This window comes from Lates calcarifer, linkage group LG12 (genome assembly GCF_001640805.2).
Source record: "Lates calcarifer isolate ASB-BC8 linkage group LG12, TLL_Latcal_v3, whole genome shotgun sequence".
NCBI classification, from domain to species: domain Eukaryota; kingdom Metazoa; phylum Chordata; class Actinopteri; family Centropomidae; genus Lates; species Lates calcarifer.
Genome location: NC_066844.1, coordinates 26,561,668 through 26,574,929, shown reverse-complemented (window position 1 = coordinate 26,574,929; position 13,262 = coordinate 26,561,668). Strand labels below are relative to the sequence as shown.

Below are 13,262 nucleotides of genomic sequence, written 5' to 3'. Positions count from 1 at the left end.
TCGGCCGGATTGTTAGCGTGTCTGTCTGACTGTGTAGCATTGTATAATGCTGTCAGTCAGTCATACATATCTGTGAGTGAGTGGCGGACCTCTCCTCTGTTTAAGCATAATATCTGTCTCGACTTTCTGTCAGTGTGTGATCAAGTATGATCCTTCTTTATAGCTGTCTGTCTGAATGACTGACTGACCAGGTAACTGTCTGCTTGTTTTTCCCAATGCCACTTTGTATACCTGTCTATCTTTCTGTTTTTCCATCTGTTTCTCTACTCTGCACCTTTACCAAATATTTACAGCAAGTATAAAGTACATATTCAGCACACAAACTTTTCCTCTTGTCCTCTCTCTCCTTGGAGAATTAAACTGATTGCATGAGTCTCTCTATGTTCTTTTCTCTCTCTGTGAAAGTCTGCTGTAGAGTGCATCTATCCTGAAACAACAGTTTTTGGCCCTGGGCCCTGAGATACAGACCCAACATTGCTTTTCTTTGGATGCAGGACATCCTTGCTCACCTGTGGCATGTCCTCATACTTGTAGTCTTGCATTGTCAGGGCCGGTGTTTGTGACTGCTGGCCAAAGAGCACATCGTGTTGATGGGCTTAGAGGGGGCGAAGTGAGACTCGCAGATAGAGAGGACTGTCTGCGTAAGATGAGCTGCTTTTTGTCATGTCTGACTCTACATATTGTATATTAGCAATCTGTTCTCAGACTTTGAGATGCAGACTCTCTGCAGTCTGTCTGTGGCTCCCTCTCAGTGTGAGAGTGACACAGCACTGCCTCCCTGCGAGATGCAGAGTCACTGCAGCACTGAGAAGACCTGAGCACAGGCACTGTGTTTTCACCAGGGAGGAAGTACAGTGGTAGGAGGATTAAAAATAGTGCAGGGATAGTTACAGAATGATGTGAGTCTGCAAATGACTGAATGACTGCAGCACAAACAGCTGGTTACAGTCATTTCCAACACCTGTCAAAGCACGTTTTCAACTGTGAAGTCACCTTTGCTCAAAGTATTGTTCAGCCAATGTTAGAATTAAACCACACTCCAAGATCAAGTGATACGTATAAATTAAGTGACAGTGATTGCAGGAGTAGAAAAAGAAAAAGTCACAGGTGACTTGTAGCAGAGTGTGGTGACTGTATTAGCACCTAATAAAAATCAGCATCTTTCCTCAGCCTTAGTCAAAGTGTTTATATGTTTCTGCACCAGACAAATGATGAAGTAATGACATTTTATATCCAAAAGGTCAGAGGCAAACAATCATGGCCTTAAGACTCAGGATGTGGACCCTGGTCTCTGGGGTCAAAGTCTTTTACATCCACCATCCAACTCAACCACCTCCATACAACTATAGCACTTTTCTTCACACATGAAACTGTTGGAAAGTGTCACTTAGGTAGAGGTGACAGTTCCCTTAAAAACACATTTGGTTAAACAAATTAGAGAAACATCATCTCAAAGGAAACCAAGGTGGAATAAACCTATTACAGTGTTTTGTGAGATGAAAAACATTTCTAAGATGGAAACACTAACACTAGTTAATGTTTCCTCCATTATAAAGAATAAAACACTCCGTTACTGTTGGTCTCTGTCAGTCTTACAGCTGCTGTAAATCAGTGTGTTACACCCATTGCTTCATCCTCGACAGACCATGAAACCCTGTCTATCAAACGCAGCAGGTCTCAAAGAATGTGACTATTTCCCATTTCCATCACTGCCCTCCATTCAATCTACTGTCTGTGATTTGTATGGCCACAGCATGCTCTGTCCTCCTGTTTCCCCTAATTTTTTTTTCCACCACTGCTGGAGAAGGGATGCTGGTGTGAGTGCAATTTCTGATCCACATTGGAAGTGGCAGGTGAATTTCGCCCAGCTGCTCCCCTTCTCTGTTCCACTTAGCGGCGACGCTCCTGTTCCAAGTCACTCGGTCACCGCATGGTTATAGTAAATGAATGAACATGCTCTGAGCAAGAGGCGAGTGCATCTACTTTCACAAATATCATCCTCACATCATTATTCCTCTTTTTCCTCCCCAAATGTCAGCAGAAAGTTTCATCATCTCCAAAACTGCACACTTAACGGCTGCTCCTGTTTATCACCTTCAAACAAATTACAAGTATGTATCATTAAAGACAATAAATTACAGTCACGACTAAGTGCATCTAAAAATCCAGAGATATTTAACCATTAAACAGCCTTAAACCACTTCACCATTAATTCTATTTGATGGATTAAGCAAAACGCGGGTGGTGGAGGAGGAGGAGGAGATAAAGAAGGATGAGTGAGGAGGACAACAATGTGAGTATGATGGAGGAGGAAAAAGTAGCTGAAACTGGAAAATGAGAAAATGAGACGAAGAAAGGGGATGGAGAGGACAAATGGGTGGTGGTGGCACAGGAAAAGAAGGTGGTAAAGATGGACTAACACAGAGGAGGAGATGCAGGGAGAAACACAGGGAGGTGAAAAACTTAGAAAGCTGGAGTCTATGCAGTGTCTCACTATGATGCAGGTTTTAAGTTGTAGGTCAGTGTTAAATTTTACAGCTTGAACAGGAGAATAAAGTACTGTACATGACAAAACGCTTAAATAATACCTTAAACTCATGGTAGATATGGTATTGCGAAAGCAGATATTTTGTCAGGAAAAAAATTAAAATCCTAATTTAGCTGATAACAAATGTAATGTACGCAGCATTACCTCTGCTCCAAAACAAATCAGCTGTTGTAAATTACTTGTTTTTGAATATAATTTCTTGGAGTCAGGACTGTTACTGAGTAATCACTGTATTTCTATTCTGTCATTCACATGATTGCAGTGAGCAGACGATTTGCAGTGGAAATTATTTTTGCTAGTTGTGTGTGGGTTTTTAAAACTTGCTATCAACAGTCTGCACAGGTTTCCATGTGGTATCTCTGAATAGGTCCAAAGATATGTTGTGACCCCTTAACACATATTATAAATTTGACTAAAACATGGTGGGAAAAATAGGATGATGAAACAAAGCAGAAGAAGTGGAGGAGTAAAGGTGGAAGGGGCAGGAGGAGGTGGAGGTGCAGAAGAAGAGAAGAATATGACACAAAATCAGCCCAACAAGGTCGACCTAAAGATACAGGGGAGTGCATCTTTGTTCCCAAGGTCCTATGTTAAAATCATCATCTAGATTTTTATTTTTTTTATTGGAACAAGGCTTCAAAACACAACAGATCCATTTGATAAGTTCCCTGAAGTGTAGATGTATTAAGTGCCATAGAGCAGTGCTGCAGAACAGAAAACCTCTTTGACGAGTTCCCACAAAAGCCCATGTCATATTAAGTGGATACAGAGCTCAGGTTTCCGTCATGTGCATGTAATAGAACCATGGAACACGGGAATAAGTGTCTGTATAAGTATGTACTTCATGTTTTAATGCATACTACTGCATTAGAAACACTCCACTGATGAAGCAAGATTGGATCAAATTCACCACCCACTACAGAATAAAGCCCCTTTTCTTCTTAATAAGGTAAAACATTTGTTATAATTATAAGTAATTACAAGCATGCCTAAATGGACAAAGGCAAAATATAATTAGTTGTGCCTTTGACATTTTTTTGAAAGCTGGAATTTTTAATGCTAAAAATAGGAGGCCTCGCAGTCACTGCAAGCATGGCAGCAAAAAGAGAGTGAGAAAAAAGTCAGGATGAATGACAGATTCCTTGCCACTGCATGAAGAGCTCTGGTACATACACAATTACACTGCTCAGCCACACATACACACACACACACACACCTGCTAACACATACATTGAAGCGCCGATCCTGGGGTGTCTAACTCGGAGGTTAAGGAACACAATGACGAGAGGTCACCTGGCAGTAATGGAGCCTTTTGTGTGTGGAAATAGTCATTTCCCTGTGTAGTCTCGGGGTATCACAGCAGTGATATGAAACCCTGTCATTTTGTTTTCCTTTCTAGCGATTTCAGAAAGGAGAACGTGTGGGAAGGATGGAGGGTGAGAGAGGTACAGGAGAAGAGCATGAGCACTGTGCCTGTTGTGGGTGTCAGGACTATGCCATTGTCATTCAAATGTTTTGTTGCAGGAAGGGAATTTGAGAGGAGAATGGGAGATGAGTGCTAATGGGGAGCAAGGGGAGAAGTGGAATAATTGGATTTGATTACGTCCGTCTGTCAGAACACGACAGGACATAATATGCGGCTGGAATTATTTTGACAGTGTCACAATGTGGATGACTCTTTGTGAAGTTGGTCCAATGTGAAGAACTTTTGGAATGAGCATTGTCGCAGATTGGATTTTTAGCAGGGACGGTAATGTCTTTGGTCCAGACAAAAATATCTTCACAGCTACTGGTTAAATTGCCATGAAAATTTGTAGAGACATTTATGGTCCCCAGAGGATGTGCTCTACAGACTTTGATTATCCCCTGACGTTTCCTCTAGCGCCATCAGCAGGTTTTTTTTAATGCTCTTCAGTGCTATCAGCCGTGGGAATGATTGTAATTAATAATTAGCGAATGTTAGCATGCTAACATGCTAAACTTTGATGTTTACATAACATCTGCTTTATATCAGCATGTTAAAACTTTCATTATCAGCCTGTTAGCATTTAGCTTTAAGCACCTTTGGGTCCACAATAAATACAATTGTGGTTGAAATTCTTTGAGGACGTTAAGGCCAAAAACTGAAACACCTCAAAGGCAGCGTTGGCCCTCAGGTGGGCTACAGGCGAGACATGAAATACCGAGACAGGTCCATGAATTTGAAAGCTTAGCAGACAGCATAACACTGCACTGTCATTTGTAATTCTATGAGACAAGATAGTACAACTCTGGAAAGATACTGCAGCTGAAATCATTTTATCTGTTGTGACGACTGCAGCAGGGTCTGCATGTTTTCACAGAGGTAAAGCCGGTCTGAACATGGCCTTAGTTTTGTTAAACTTGAGTTTGTGAGAAAGCATCAGACATCTGCTATTACAGCTTTTGAATATCCTCTTATGTTCTGAATGTTGCCTTGAACCACCACTATTTTCTTCTGACAATAAAACAGAAAAGTATGTAGCAAAAATAGTTTTTCCAATTTACCTTATTTACCACTGATACCACCAGAGGTTGTATAAAAAGGCCTCAGGATGGCCATGAATAATGAAGGCTGATGAGTGGACTACAGATAAGACTTGGATACAAGCTGGGAACTGATCGATTTTGGCCTGGAGGCATGGGTGAATGTGTGTAATGTTGAAAGAGTCTAAACACTCTGTGACCTCAGGTTACATCGCTGATGAGTCCAAATGCATCAGATGGTGTGCAACACCAAACTCACCTGACACCACGCACGTATTCCATCACTTTAGTCACAGTGAGGCTGTACACAAAAAGTCTGATATGTGTAAATAAATCTACAAATCACTTTGATCAAGAACATAATCAGATTCCTCTGTCTGACTCCTCTGTGCACTTCACTTTCTACAGAGCGTGACACTGTGGATAAAACGTCTGGTGCTACAGGATCCTTATAATGGAATGACTTTCCTTCCTACGCACTGAACACACAGACAGACAAACAAACTTTCATTGACACTGGGGCTCAGTTCACCAAATTTCACAGCATGCAAGCTTCCAACACAACAGCACTTCTCGTCATTCATTCTGACATGTTTCACTAATCAAAACAAAGGTAATACTTGTGAAACACACGAGCATGCAAGAGCCCCCAACATTTCCGACTGACAGTCATTTGTGAAACATGACGTTGCCGTCATTTAAAAGCGGTGTGTTAGTAGTGCTATTCACGTCACGATTCACTTAACTGTCAAGACTCAAAAGAGATAAAAATAACTGAGCTAACTTTTGACTGTGAATGTATTTGCATGTTATAATAACTCAGCTGTTAGCAGCAGTTAAAGTTGTCAGGCAAACAGATGTGATGTGTGTCAGATTAAACCCCTTTAACCTAATGTACATGAATATAAATTCTTTGTTAAAGCTACAATTTGCACGTTCTGGAAAACAAGCTAGCACTGGCATGAGACACGAAAACAAAGGCCTTTCCTGCTCTGTTACACTCCCAGCTCTGCACCTGCATCCTTGTTTACAGTCTCAGTGAATGCAGGAATCAGCCGTCGTGAGCTCCCACCCCTTTGGCCTTCTCTGATTGGTTAGACGGATGAGGCTCGCTCAAAATAGGATATTTCGACAAAAAAAATTTGGACAAAAGTTACACACTGTAGCTTTAAATCAACACCACCACAAGCGTAGCATACAGGAGGAGGTGGGGCGGTGACGGAGCAGTGCTGCTGCCATCAGCAGAGTAACAGTGAGAGGTTTCTGGTTATAATAGCTGCACTGTACATCTGTTTGAATATAAACGGAGGTTAACAGTCAGCTGGTAGCAAAGCAGCTGAAGAATGAGCCAGTGATACTGAGGCATGAATAAAGCAGCTGGTGCCAATGAAATGTAACTTCAGTGCTCTGCAGGAACTAACTCCATGCTCCAGAACAACAGTGGTCACAAGCAAACAAGTCATCGGACTTCACGTTCTATATTCACATACAGTAGCACATTTTCATTTGCTTTCTTTACCTGTGCACACAAAAGACTCATTTCTGTGAGTGAGAGCGCCCCGGCCCTCAGTGCTCCACCACATACAAATACAACACACGATCACACAAATGCACAAAACACAGGAAGCATAAAGACTCAAAATAACTGGAGACGCAGTCTGCTGGAGCCGGTTACATGCTGTTGTTGGAGTGTTGTTATATCAGTAACTGTTGGAGATAAAAGCCCCTTTAAGCAACAATGGTTATAAATTACCAAAAATAAACTGGCAGCCAGGAGAGCATAGAGGGCCTGTCAGCACTCTGCAACTCCCCATCTGTCTCTCTCACACACACAGTGTGTATACTGTAACAGCAGCAGCATGCATCTGCTCCCACCTCCCCCAGCCCCCCTCTTCATCCCCACCTTATTAAGATTCATATCCCCGAAAGGTGACTTCTTATTCGGGCACAGTGACAACCCCCCGCCCCTCACCACCCTGCCCCACAAGTTGCCTGGAGGTACAGGCACAGTGACAGGTAGCTCTTCACTCCCCTGGGCCCTGGGCAGGGGTGCAGAGGTGGAGGTGTGTGTGTGTGTGTGCGGGGAGTTCAGGGTGGTATAGGTAACACGGAGCAGGATTATCAAGTCAAAGATGCCCCCTGTAGATAAGAAGTCTCTGGGGAGGAGTGCCTGTCTGAGAGCGCTGGGAGCTGAAGCCTCTCTTTCCCTCTCGCTCGTCCTCTTACTACCTGTGTTGCTCTTGCTCTCTTTCTTTCTGTCTGTCTCTTTTCTCTGCGGGCTTATCTACCTCTCACCTCCTACGGCTTGCCATTCTCTTTATCCTCTGACATGCATTCCCCCTCCTCCTCTCTCTGTGGCACTCCTAACTCTGAGCACTCCCTCTGCACTCTAACAAATGAATCCAGCCACTTGACTCCTGATCCGCCATGCTGTTAAAGCAAATACTCAGTTCCCCACAGCAGCCATATGGGGGGTGCAGAGATTGCACTTATTTTTGTTCCCTTTAGATTGTACCTTTTTGTAAGAGGTTGAAAGTTCCCTCTTTGTTTGTCTTCCGCAGGAGCTTGGCTGCCATTATGTTTGCTTTGTACTTTTCCACCATATTCACTGTGAACCCTTTAATCACACAAAGTCACACACTTTTCCACATCCAAAAGATTTTGTATCTCATGTAGCTTTACATAACCGGCAGACAAAATAAAATCTTGCCTATAATACTAATGCTTGGGCTGTGCCTCTATGTGCTTATCTAACACATAACACATGAATCTGACATTTTGTCGTTTTTCCTTCTCTTACTTGTGTCATTTTGGCCATGATTTCTATCAGTTATGTTAACAGTGTACCTCTGTTGGTTATAATATTATTCTACTCACAGTGACTTTGACCAAGGCTAAGAAATGAGCAGTCAACAATCAGGCAGGCCGTAAACAAGCCAACAGTTTAACCAGATTATCTCCACTTCATTTCTTGGTAAAATTGAAAGTGAGTGTGTTTATAATGTCTATAATCGTCTGTTATTGCACAGGAAAACTCTGTGTGCATGATACAATGAGTCAAAGGTGAAGCAGGACGTTTGTCTGTAAACTGTAGTCGATGGTTATAATGAATGGTTTGGTTACATTTTCTACTGTTCATTCATTTTTAAAGCTCTCTGATCGTCTGGCTTCTCACGTCTTTTACCGATCTGCAAGTCTCCACTTCTCTGTAATTATCTTTGTGAGTGTAATGTAATTATTGCCAGTTGTAATGATGGACAAAACTAAAAAGAACCGGGATGTGTGAAACAAGAACTTTCCCTTAAATAAATTCATCATATTTATTATTTACTGGTCCTTTTCTGTCAGTGACTGTTGTAAGTCTACAACACACAGAGTTCATTTTCACCTCTTGCCTCGATCGAGGTGACCGGGGTTTCCAGGTGCTGCTGCTGGCATCCTGGTCGTCTTAATGGAAGTGGAAATATTCCTATCACTGAAGGGGAGCACTTTATAGTCTGGGTGGCCAGAGATCATTAGTGGTGTCCTGATGTCACAAGTAGGAACTGACAGAGGAAGTGAAAATTTGTCTTGAAGAAGACGTTTAAGTTGCTGAGCCTGAGAGGGATGATCACACGTCCATAGAGTATCCGGGAGTATAAAGACAGTGCACCAGAGTTTTTGTTCATAATTAGCTGATCCCAGTCTGTGATTTACTCGTCACATGCACCTATTCATCAAAGAATAGAACTCATCTCTTAACATTGTTAGGTGTAAATATTCAGTGTCAAATACACTCTATGTCTGATCTCGTCAATATGTGGAAACCCATTTCAGTTCAGAGACTGATATATAAATCTTCCTTTTCATAAAGACTCTTGCAATAAAACTACACTGCACACGCACTTATAAACAGATGCTGCATCTGAGAACAAGGCTCTATAAACTAAAGGACGTACATGCAGAGTATAAGTGAGCTGTATCCTGCTGTATAATGGCACTTTGGAGGAATATGTACCTCCACTGTATAGACACTAATTCCTTGGGAGTGGAGAGTTTGTGACCGGTGCCCAGGGAACTGATGTTGTTGGGGACATTCAGAGAAGAGGAAGGCCAAGCTGAGGGACTGAAGGTTCTGGTTGGTGGCACCCATCAGGTGAGGTGTTTAATGAGGCGGTCCAAGCAGACAGGCAAGGCTAATACCTTCACACCAGGCTGATTAGTGTGAACCTCCCCTAGGCTGCCAGCTAGAAGCAGGTCTAGGTGCCAGCCTGGCCCTCATTATTACTCTTCAAGCAGGGAGGAAAGAGACTATTTTTTAACCTCTTTTTTTCCTACAGTATAAACGTACTACTTCTATACCTCAGGGTTATTTCAGTTTACGTTGGTGTGGCTGACTGGATGCTAGGATTTTATGCTGAAACTTAAAAATACATACTGTACTTACTTACTTACAGTAAAAGTATCATCCTAATCTACCTGTCTGTCCTCACAGCTGGACTGACAGACGAGGTAAAATCATTTATTTAAAACCTTTTTGATCCTTTGGTGTTTTTGCTGTTAAATAAGCTGCTTTAACTTTCAGAGGATTTCAGTGTAAACATATGCCAAGTGAAACCCTCTCTTTACCACACCATAAAACAGGCTGTAGCTATATTTAGGCTATAAAATGGCCTCAGCTCAGGTGAATGGTGAACTGACGTTTTTTAGTCTCAGTTTTTAGAACGTTTACCTTAAAATGTTGTATGTATACTGTTGCTGGAGCTGCAGTACTTTCTCTACTTCATACATACACTCACTGAGCACTTTATTAGGAACATCACACTGACTGTATGGGTCATTTCTTCATGGCATGGCTTTCCACAAGTTGTCTGAAACATTCCTTTGAGATTCTGCTCCATGTTGACATGACTGCATCGAATAACTTCTGCAGATTTGTCAGCTGCACTGGTGACTGGAGAAGTCACAGAAGTTCACTAAACTCACTGTCACGGTCATGAAACCAGTTTGAGACGACTTATGCTTTGTGACGTGGGGCATTATCATGCTAGGAAGTAGCCATTAGAAGATGGTGAATTGTGGCTGGTGGTCAGCAACAAGACTCAGATGATGATTGAGTGGAATCAAGAGGCCCAAAGTGTGCCAAGAAAACATCCCCCATACCATTACTGAACCAGCAGCAGCAGCCTGGACTGTTGACAGAAGGCAGGTTGGCTTCATGCTGTTGAGGCTACAGTCTGACCCTACCATCTGCTGTCTCAGCAGAAATCGAGCTATATCAGACCAGGCTACATTTTTCCAGTCTTCACGTGTCACGTTGAAGAGTGCCTCAGGTCTCTGTTCTTGGCCGACAGGAGTGGAACTCGACGTGGTCTTCAGCCCATCCGTCTTTTTGTTTTTGGCAGTCTTCTGTGTGAACTCCAAAAGCTGCTGTGTGTGAAAATCCCAGGAGATCAGCAGCTTGAGAAAGTCACTGAGATCACATTTTCTTCCCAATCTGATGTTTGATGTGAACATCGACTGATTTAATGCACTGCTGCAACATGATCGACTGATTGGATAAGTGCATGAATTAAGCAGGTGTACAGGTGTTTCTAAGAAAGTGCTCAGTGAGTCTATGATCTTGTACATCTGGTTGTCTGGGAAGCTTTAAATATGCATTGCTACTCTTTTGCCTTTAAGCTCAGAAAAACACAAACTGTTGCTGAAATGTCAGTTCATGAAGTAATATCTGTGCTGCATATTGGTTATTCTAAAATGATCCATCTGGAGTTTATAAAGACATTTTGAGCAGTAGAGCACACCTCACGTCACGACCAACAATAATAAAAAGACAACAGGAAAGTGGAACAGACTAAAGTAAAGAGTTCATGTAACAACAGTTGGTCACTCCGGTAGAACTAATTAACACTTTCAGAGCAGCAGGTTCGACCTCTGCCTGACAGGTCCACATGATAACAACTTCTGTGTAAAGGGCCTCTGGTTTACTAATGTATTGTGGTTGAATAGGGGAAAAAAAAACACCCACTGCACATTTACAACAGAAAATGCAGCTAACGATGATCCAGTGTTTATCTCCTCACTATTTACAACAAAGAGTTTGAGCCCTCAACATTGTATGGCACAAGCAATTAAATGTGTTTGCATGCCACGAGTGGAGAGAAGCCTTTGACTGGAGAAGACATTTTTCACGCCGTCAACTCTACACCACACAGAAGGACCAAAAAAGGAAAGGAAGGAAGAAAACTCTTCTCCATATTTACAATGAAATCTTGTTTTTGTTCCTCTTCTAAAGCCGATAGCTACAGTCAGCTGTCGGCTTCTACCTGAGACACTGTAGTGAGTGTCCATGTCACTGGCAGAGCTTCACACTGCAGGGACCATGAATTTATCATGACACACCTGACATGGAAGCTCAAAATGTCAAAGCTTCCGTTGCTAACTACCAACAGGGCAGCCTTTGAACAGAGCAAGCAATTACACACAGAGACACCACCAACCTACTGACAAACACTCCCCTGCTGCACGCATACACTTCATTAGCATGCACTGTCCAAAGTGAGATGCGATGCTCAGGTCCTGTCCTTCATTCTGAGATGTGGATAGGAACAGGGTAGGGCGGGAGATGGCAGGTTAGCAGGGATGGGCTGGCTATGGCTCTTAATGAGCTCCTTGTTGGCTTCCCACCAGCGCAGAGCTGGGTTCCCCCCTCTCACTGGATTCTGGGAGCTTGTTAAGAGGCATTCCCTTTAAAACAATCATCCTGCAGCAACCATCTCCCTTCTGTCTCTGCGTCTGTATTTCCAACATTACTATAAGTCACGCCTTCTGTTTCCCTCTGCCCCTCTCTCTTTTCTCTCACCCCTCACATCAGCCTCTTTCCCCACGCATCTCGCTACCTCTTCCCTCCGTCCATATCACCTGTTATTCAGGCATTTTGCTCAGTATTCAGATTCCCCTGGAGCAGAGTCAGATGGCAGCAGCGGTGGCTTCCCTGGAGAGCCGATCCACCGTCTGACATGTTTAGAAGGGATCAGAATGACAGGAAGTGGAGAAGGGAGGACAGCAGACTGAAATACAGCGAGAGGCACATACAGCATGCATCTCCACTGCTGAGAGCTGGAGAGACATGGTGATAACGGAGAGAGAAATGTAATAAGAATAAAGCAGAGAATCGTGAAAGGGGTGGCCACTTTTCTGCATTACAGATTTATACTCACAAGCAAACATAGTGCAAAGATTATAGTTACAAATCCCTGTAAAGTACTGATACTTTTTCATGTGGTCTGCTATTTTGCTGTCCCACGGGCACTTGGACCGTAGAGTTAATATCAGTTTGGTCTCTGTGCGTTTAAAGGACAGACTGGTTTGGGACTTGTCAGCTCGGCACGGGGGCTGGAGGTGAGGGAAGGCAGCTAGCCTGCAGCAGAAGAGAGGGGATATGCCCTCTGGTAACTCCAAAGTTGTCTTGTTGACACGTTTTGCCTGGTGAGCCTACATTCAGGAGTGTGTGTGTTTATGCGTGCGTGAACTGTGAGGATGTGTTTTAAGAGGGATTTCAGGACTGCTCCATAAAGTCAACAGGGCTAAACTCGTTGTTTATGGTCAGTTAGTACCTCCAAATACTAAGCTGGCTGCCTGGAAAACAACAAGGTCCTGTCCTCAAGACAAAAGACACTGTGTGGCAGATTCTGAAGTGTTGGAAGGTGCCTCTGACAAAGCTGTGTATTAGTAAAGTAATGAAAGTACTAAGGAATTGATTAGATGTTTCTAATGTGAAAAAATGAAGGCAATCACAGGTCAAGTGAGGGGACAGGAAGTTAAAGTGAGTCAGAGAGCAGGTGAGACACGTGAGAGGAAAGATGGGAGGACAGAAATTAAGTGAGACAGAATTAAATGTAAGTAAAAATCTGTGAAAACAGGTGTCACACTACTGTGTCATGGGTGCTCATCACACCTTCACAAACACATAATCAGAAACAAGTACACGTACACAGACGCAAGATTAAGGTGGATACTGTGGAAAACAATGTGTGGTAGCTTGTGTTTCATTTGCCAAAAGATCCTTCTGTATTTCAAGTTGTTTGGCTGGCTATTAAAGCTGTGGCATCGGCTCCATGAGATGTGTGAGGTTGGGACCATTAACAAGTTTCGGGATGAAAAGTGTTAATGCAGCTCAGCGTTTCTGTTTGACATTAAAGAGCATCTTAACACCATTAGCGTGAAATTG

At 42.9% G+C, this 13,262-nt stretch overlaps 1 protein-coding gene across 1 annotated transcript in view; it reads right to left on the bottom strand.

Annotated features, from left to right (window-relative positions):
• Positions 1-13,262, bottom strand: part of LOC108884820 (neurexophilin-4) — a 70,994-nt gene that overhangs the window by 37,381 nt on the left and 20,351 nt on the right. The window lies entirely within an intron of this gene.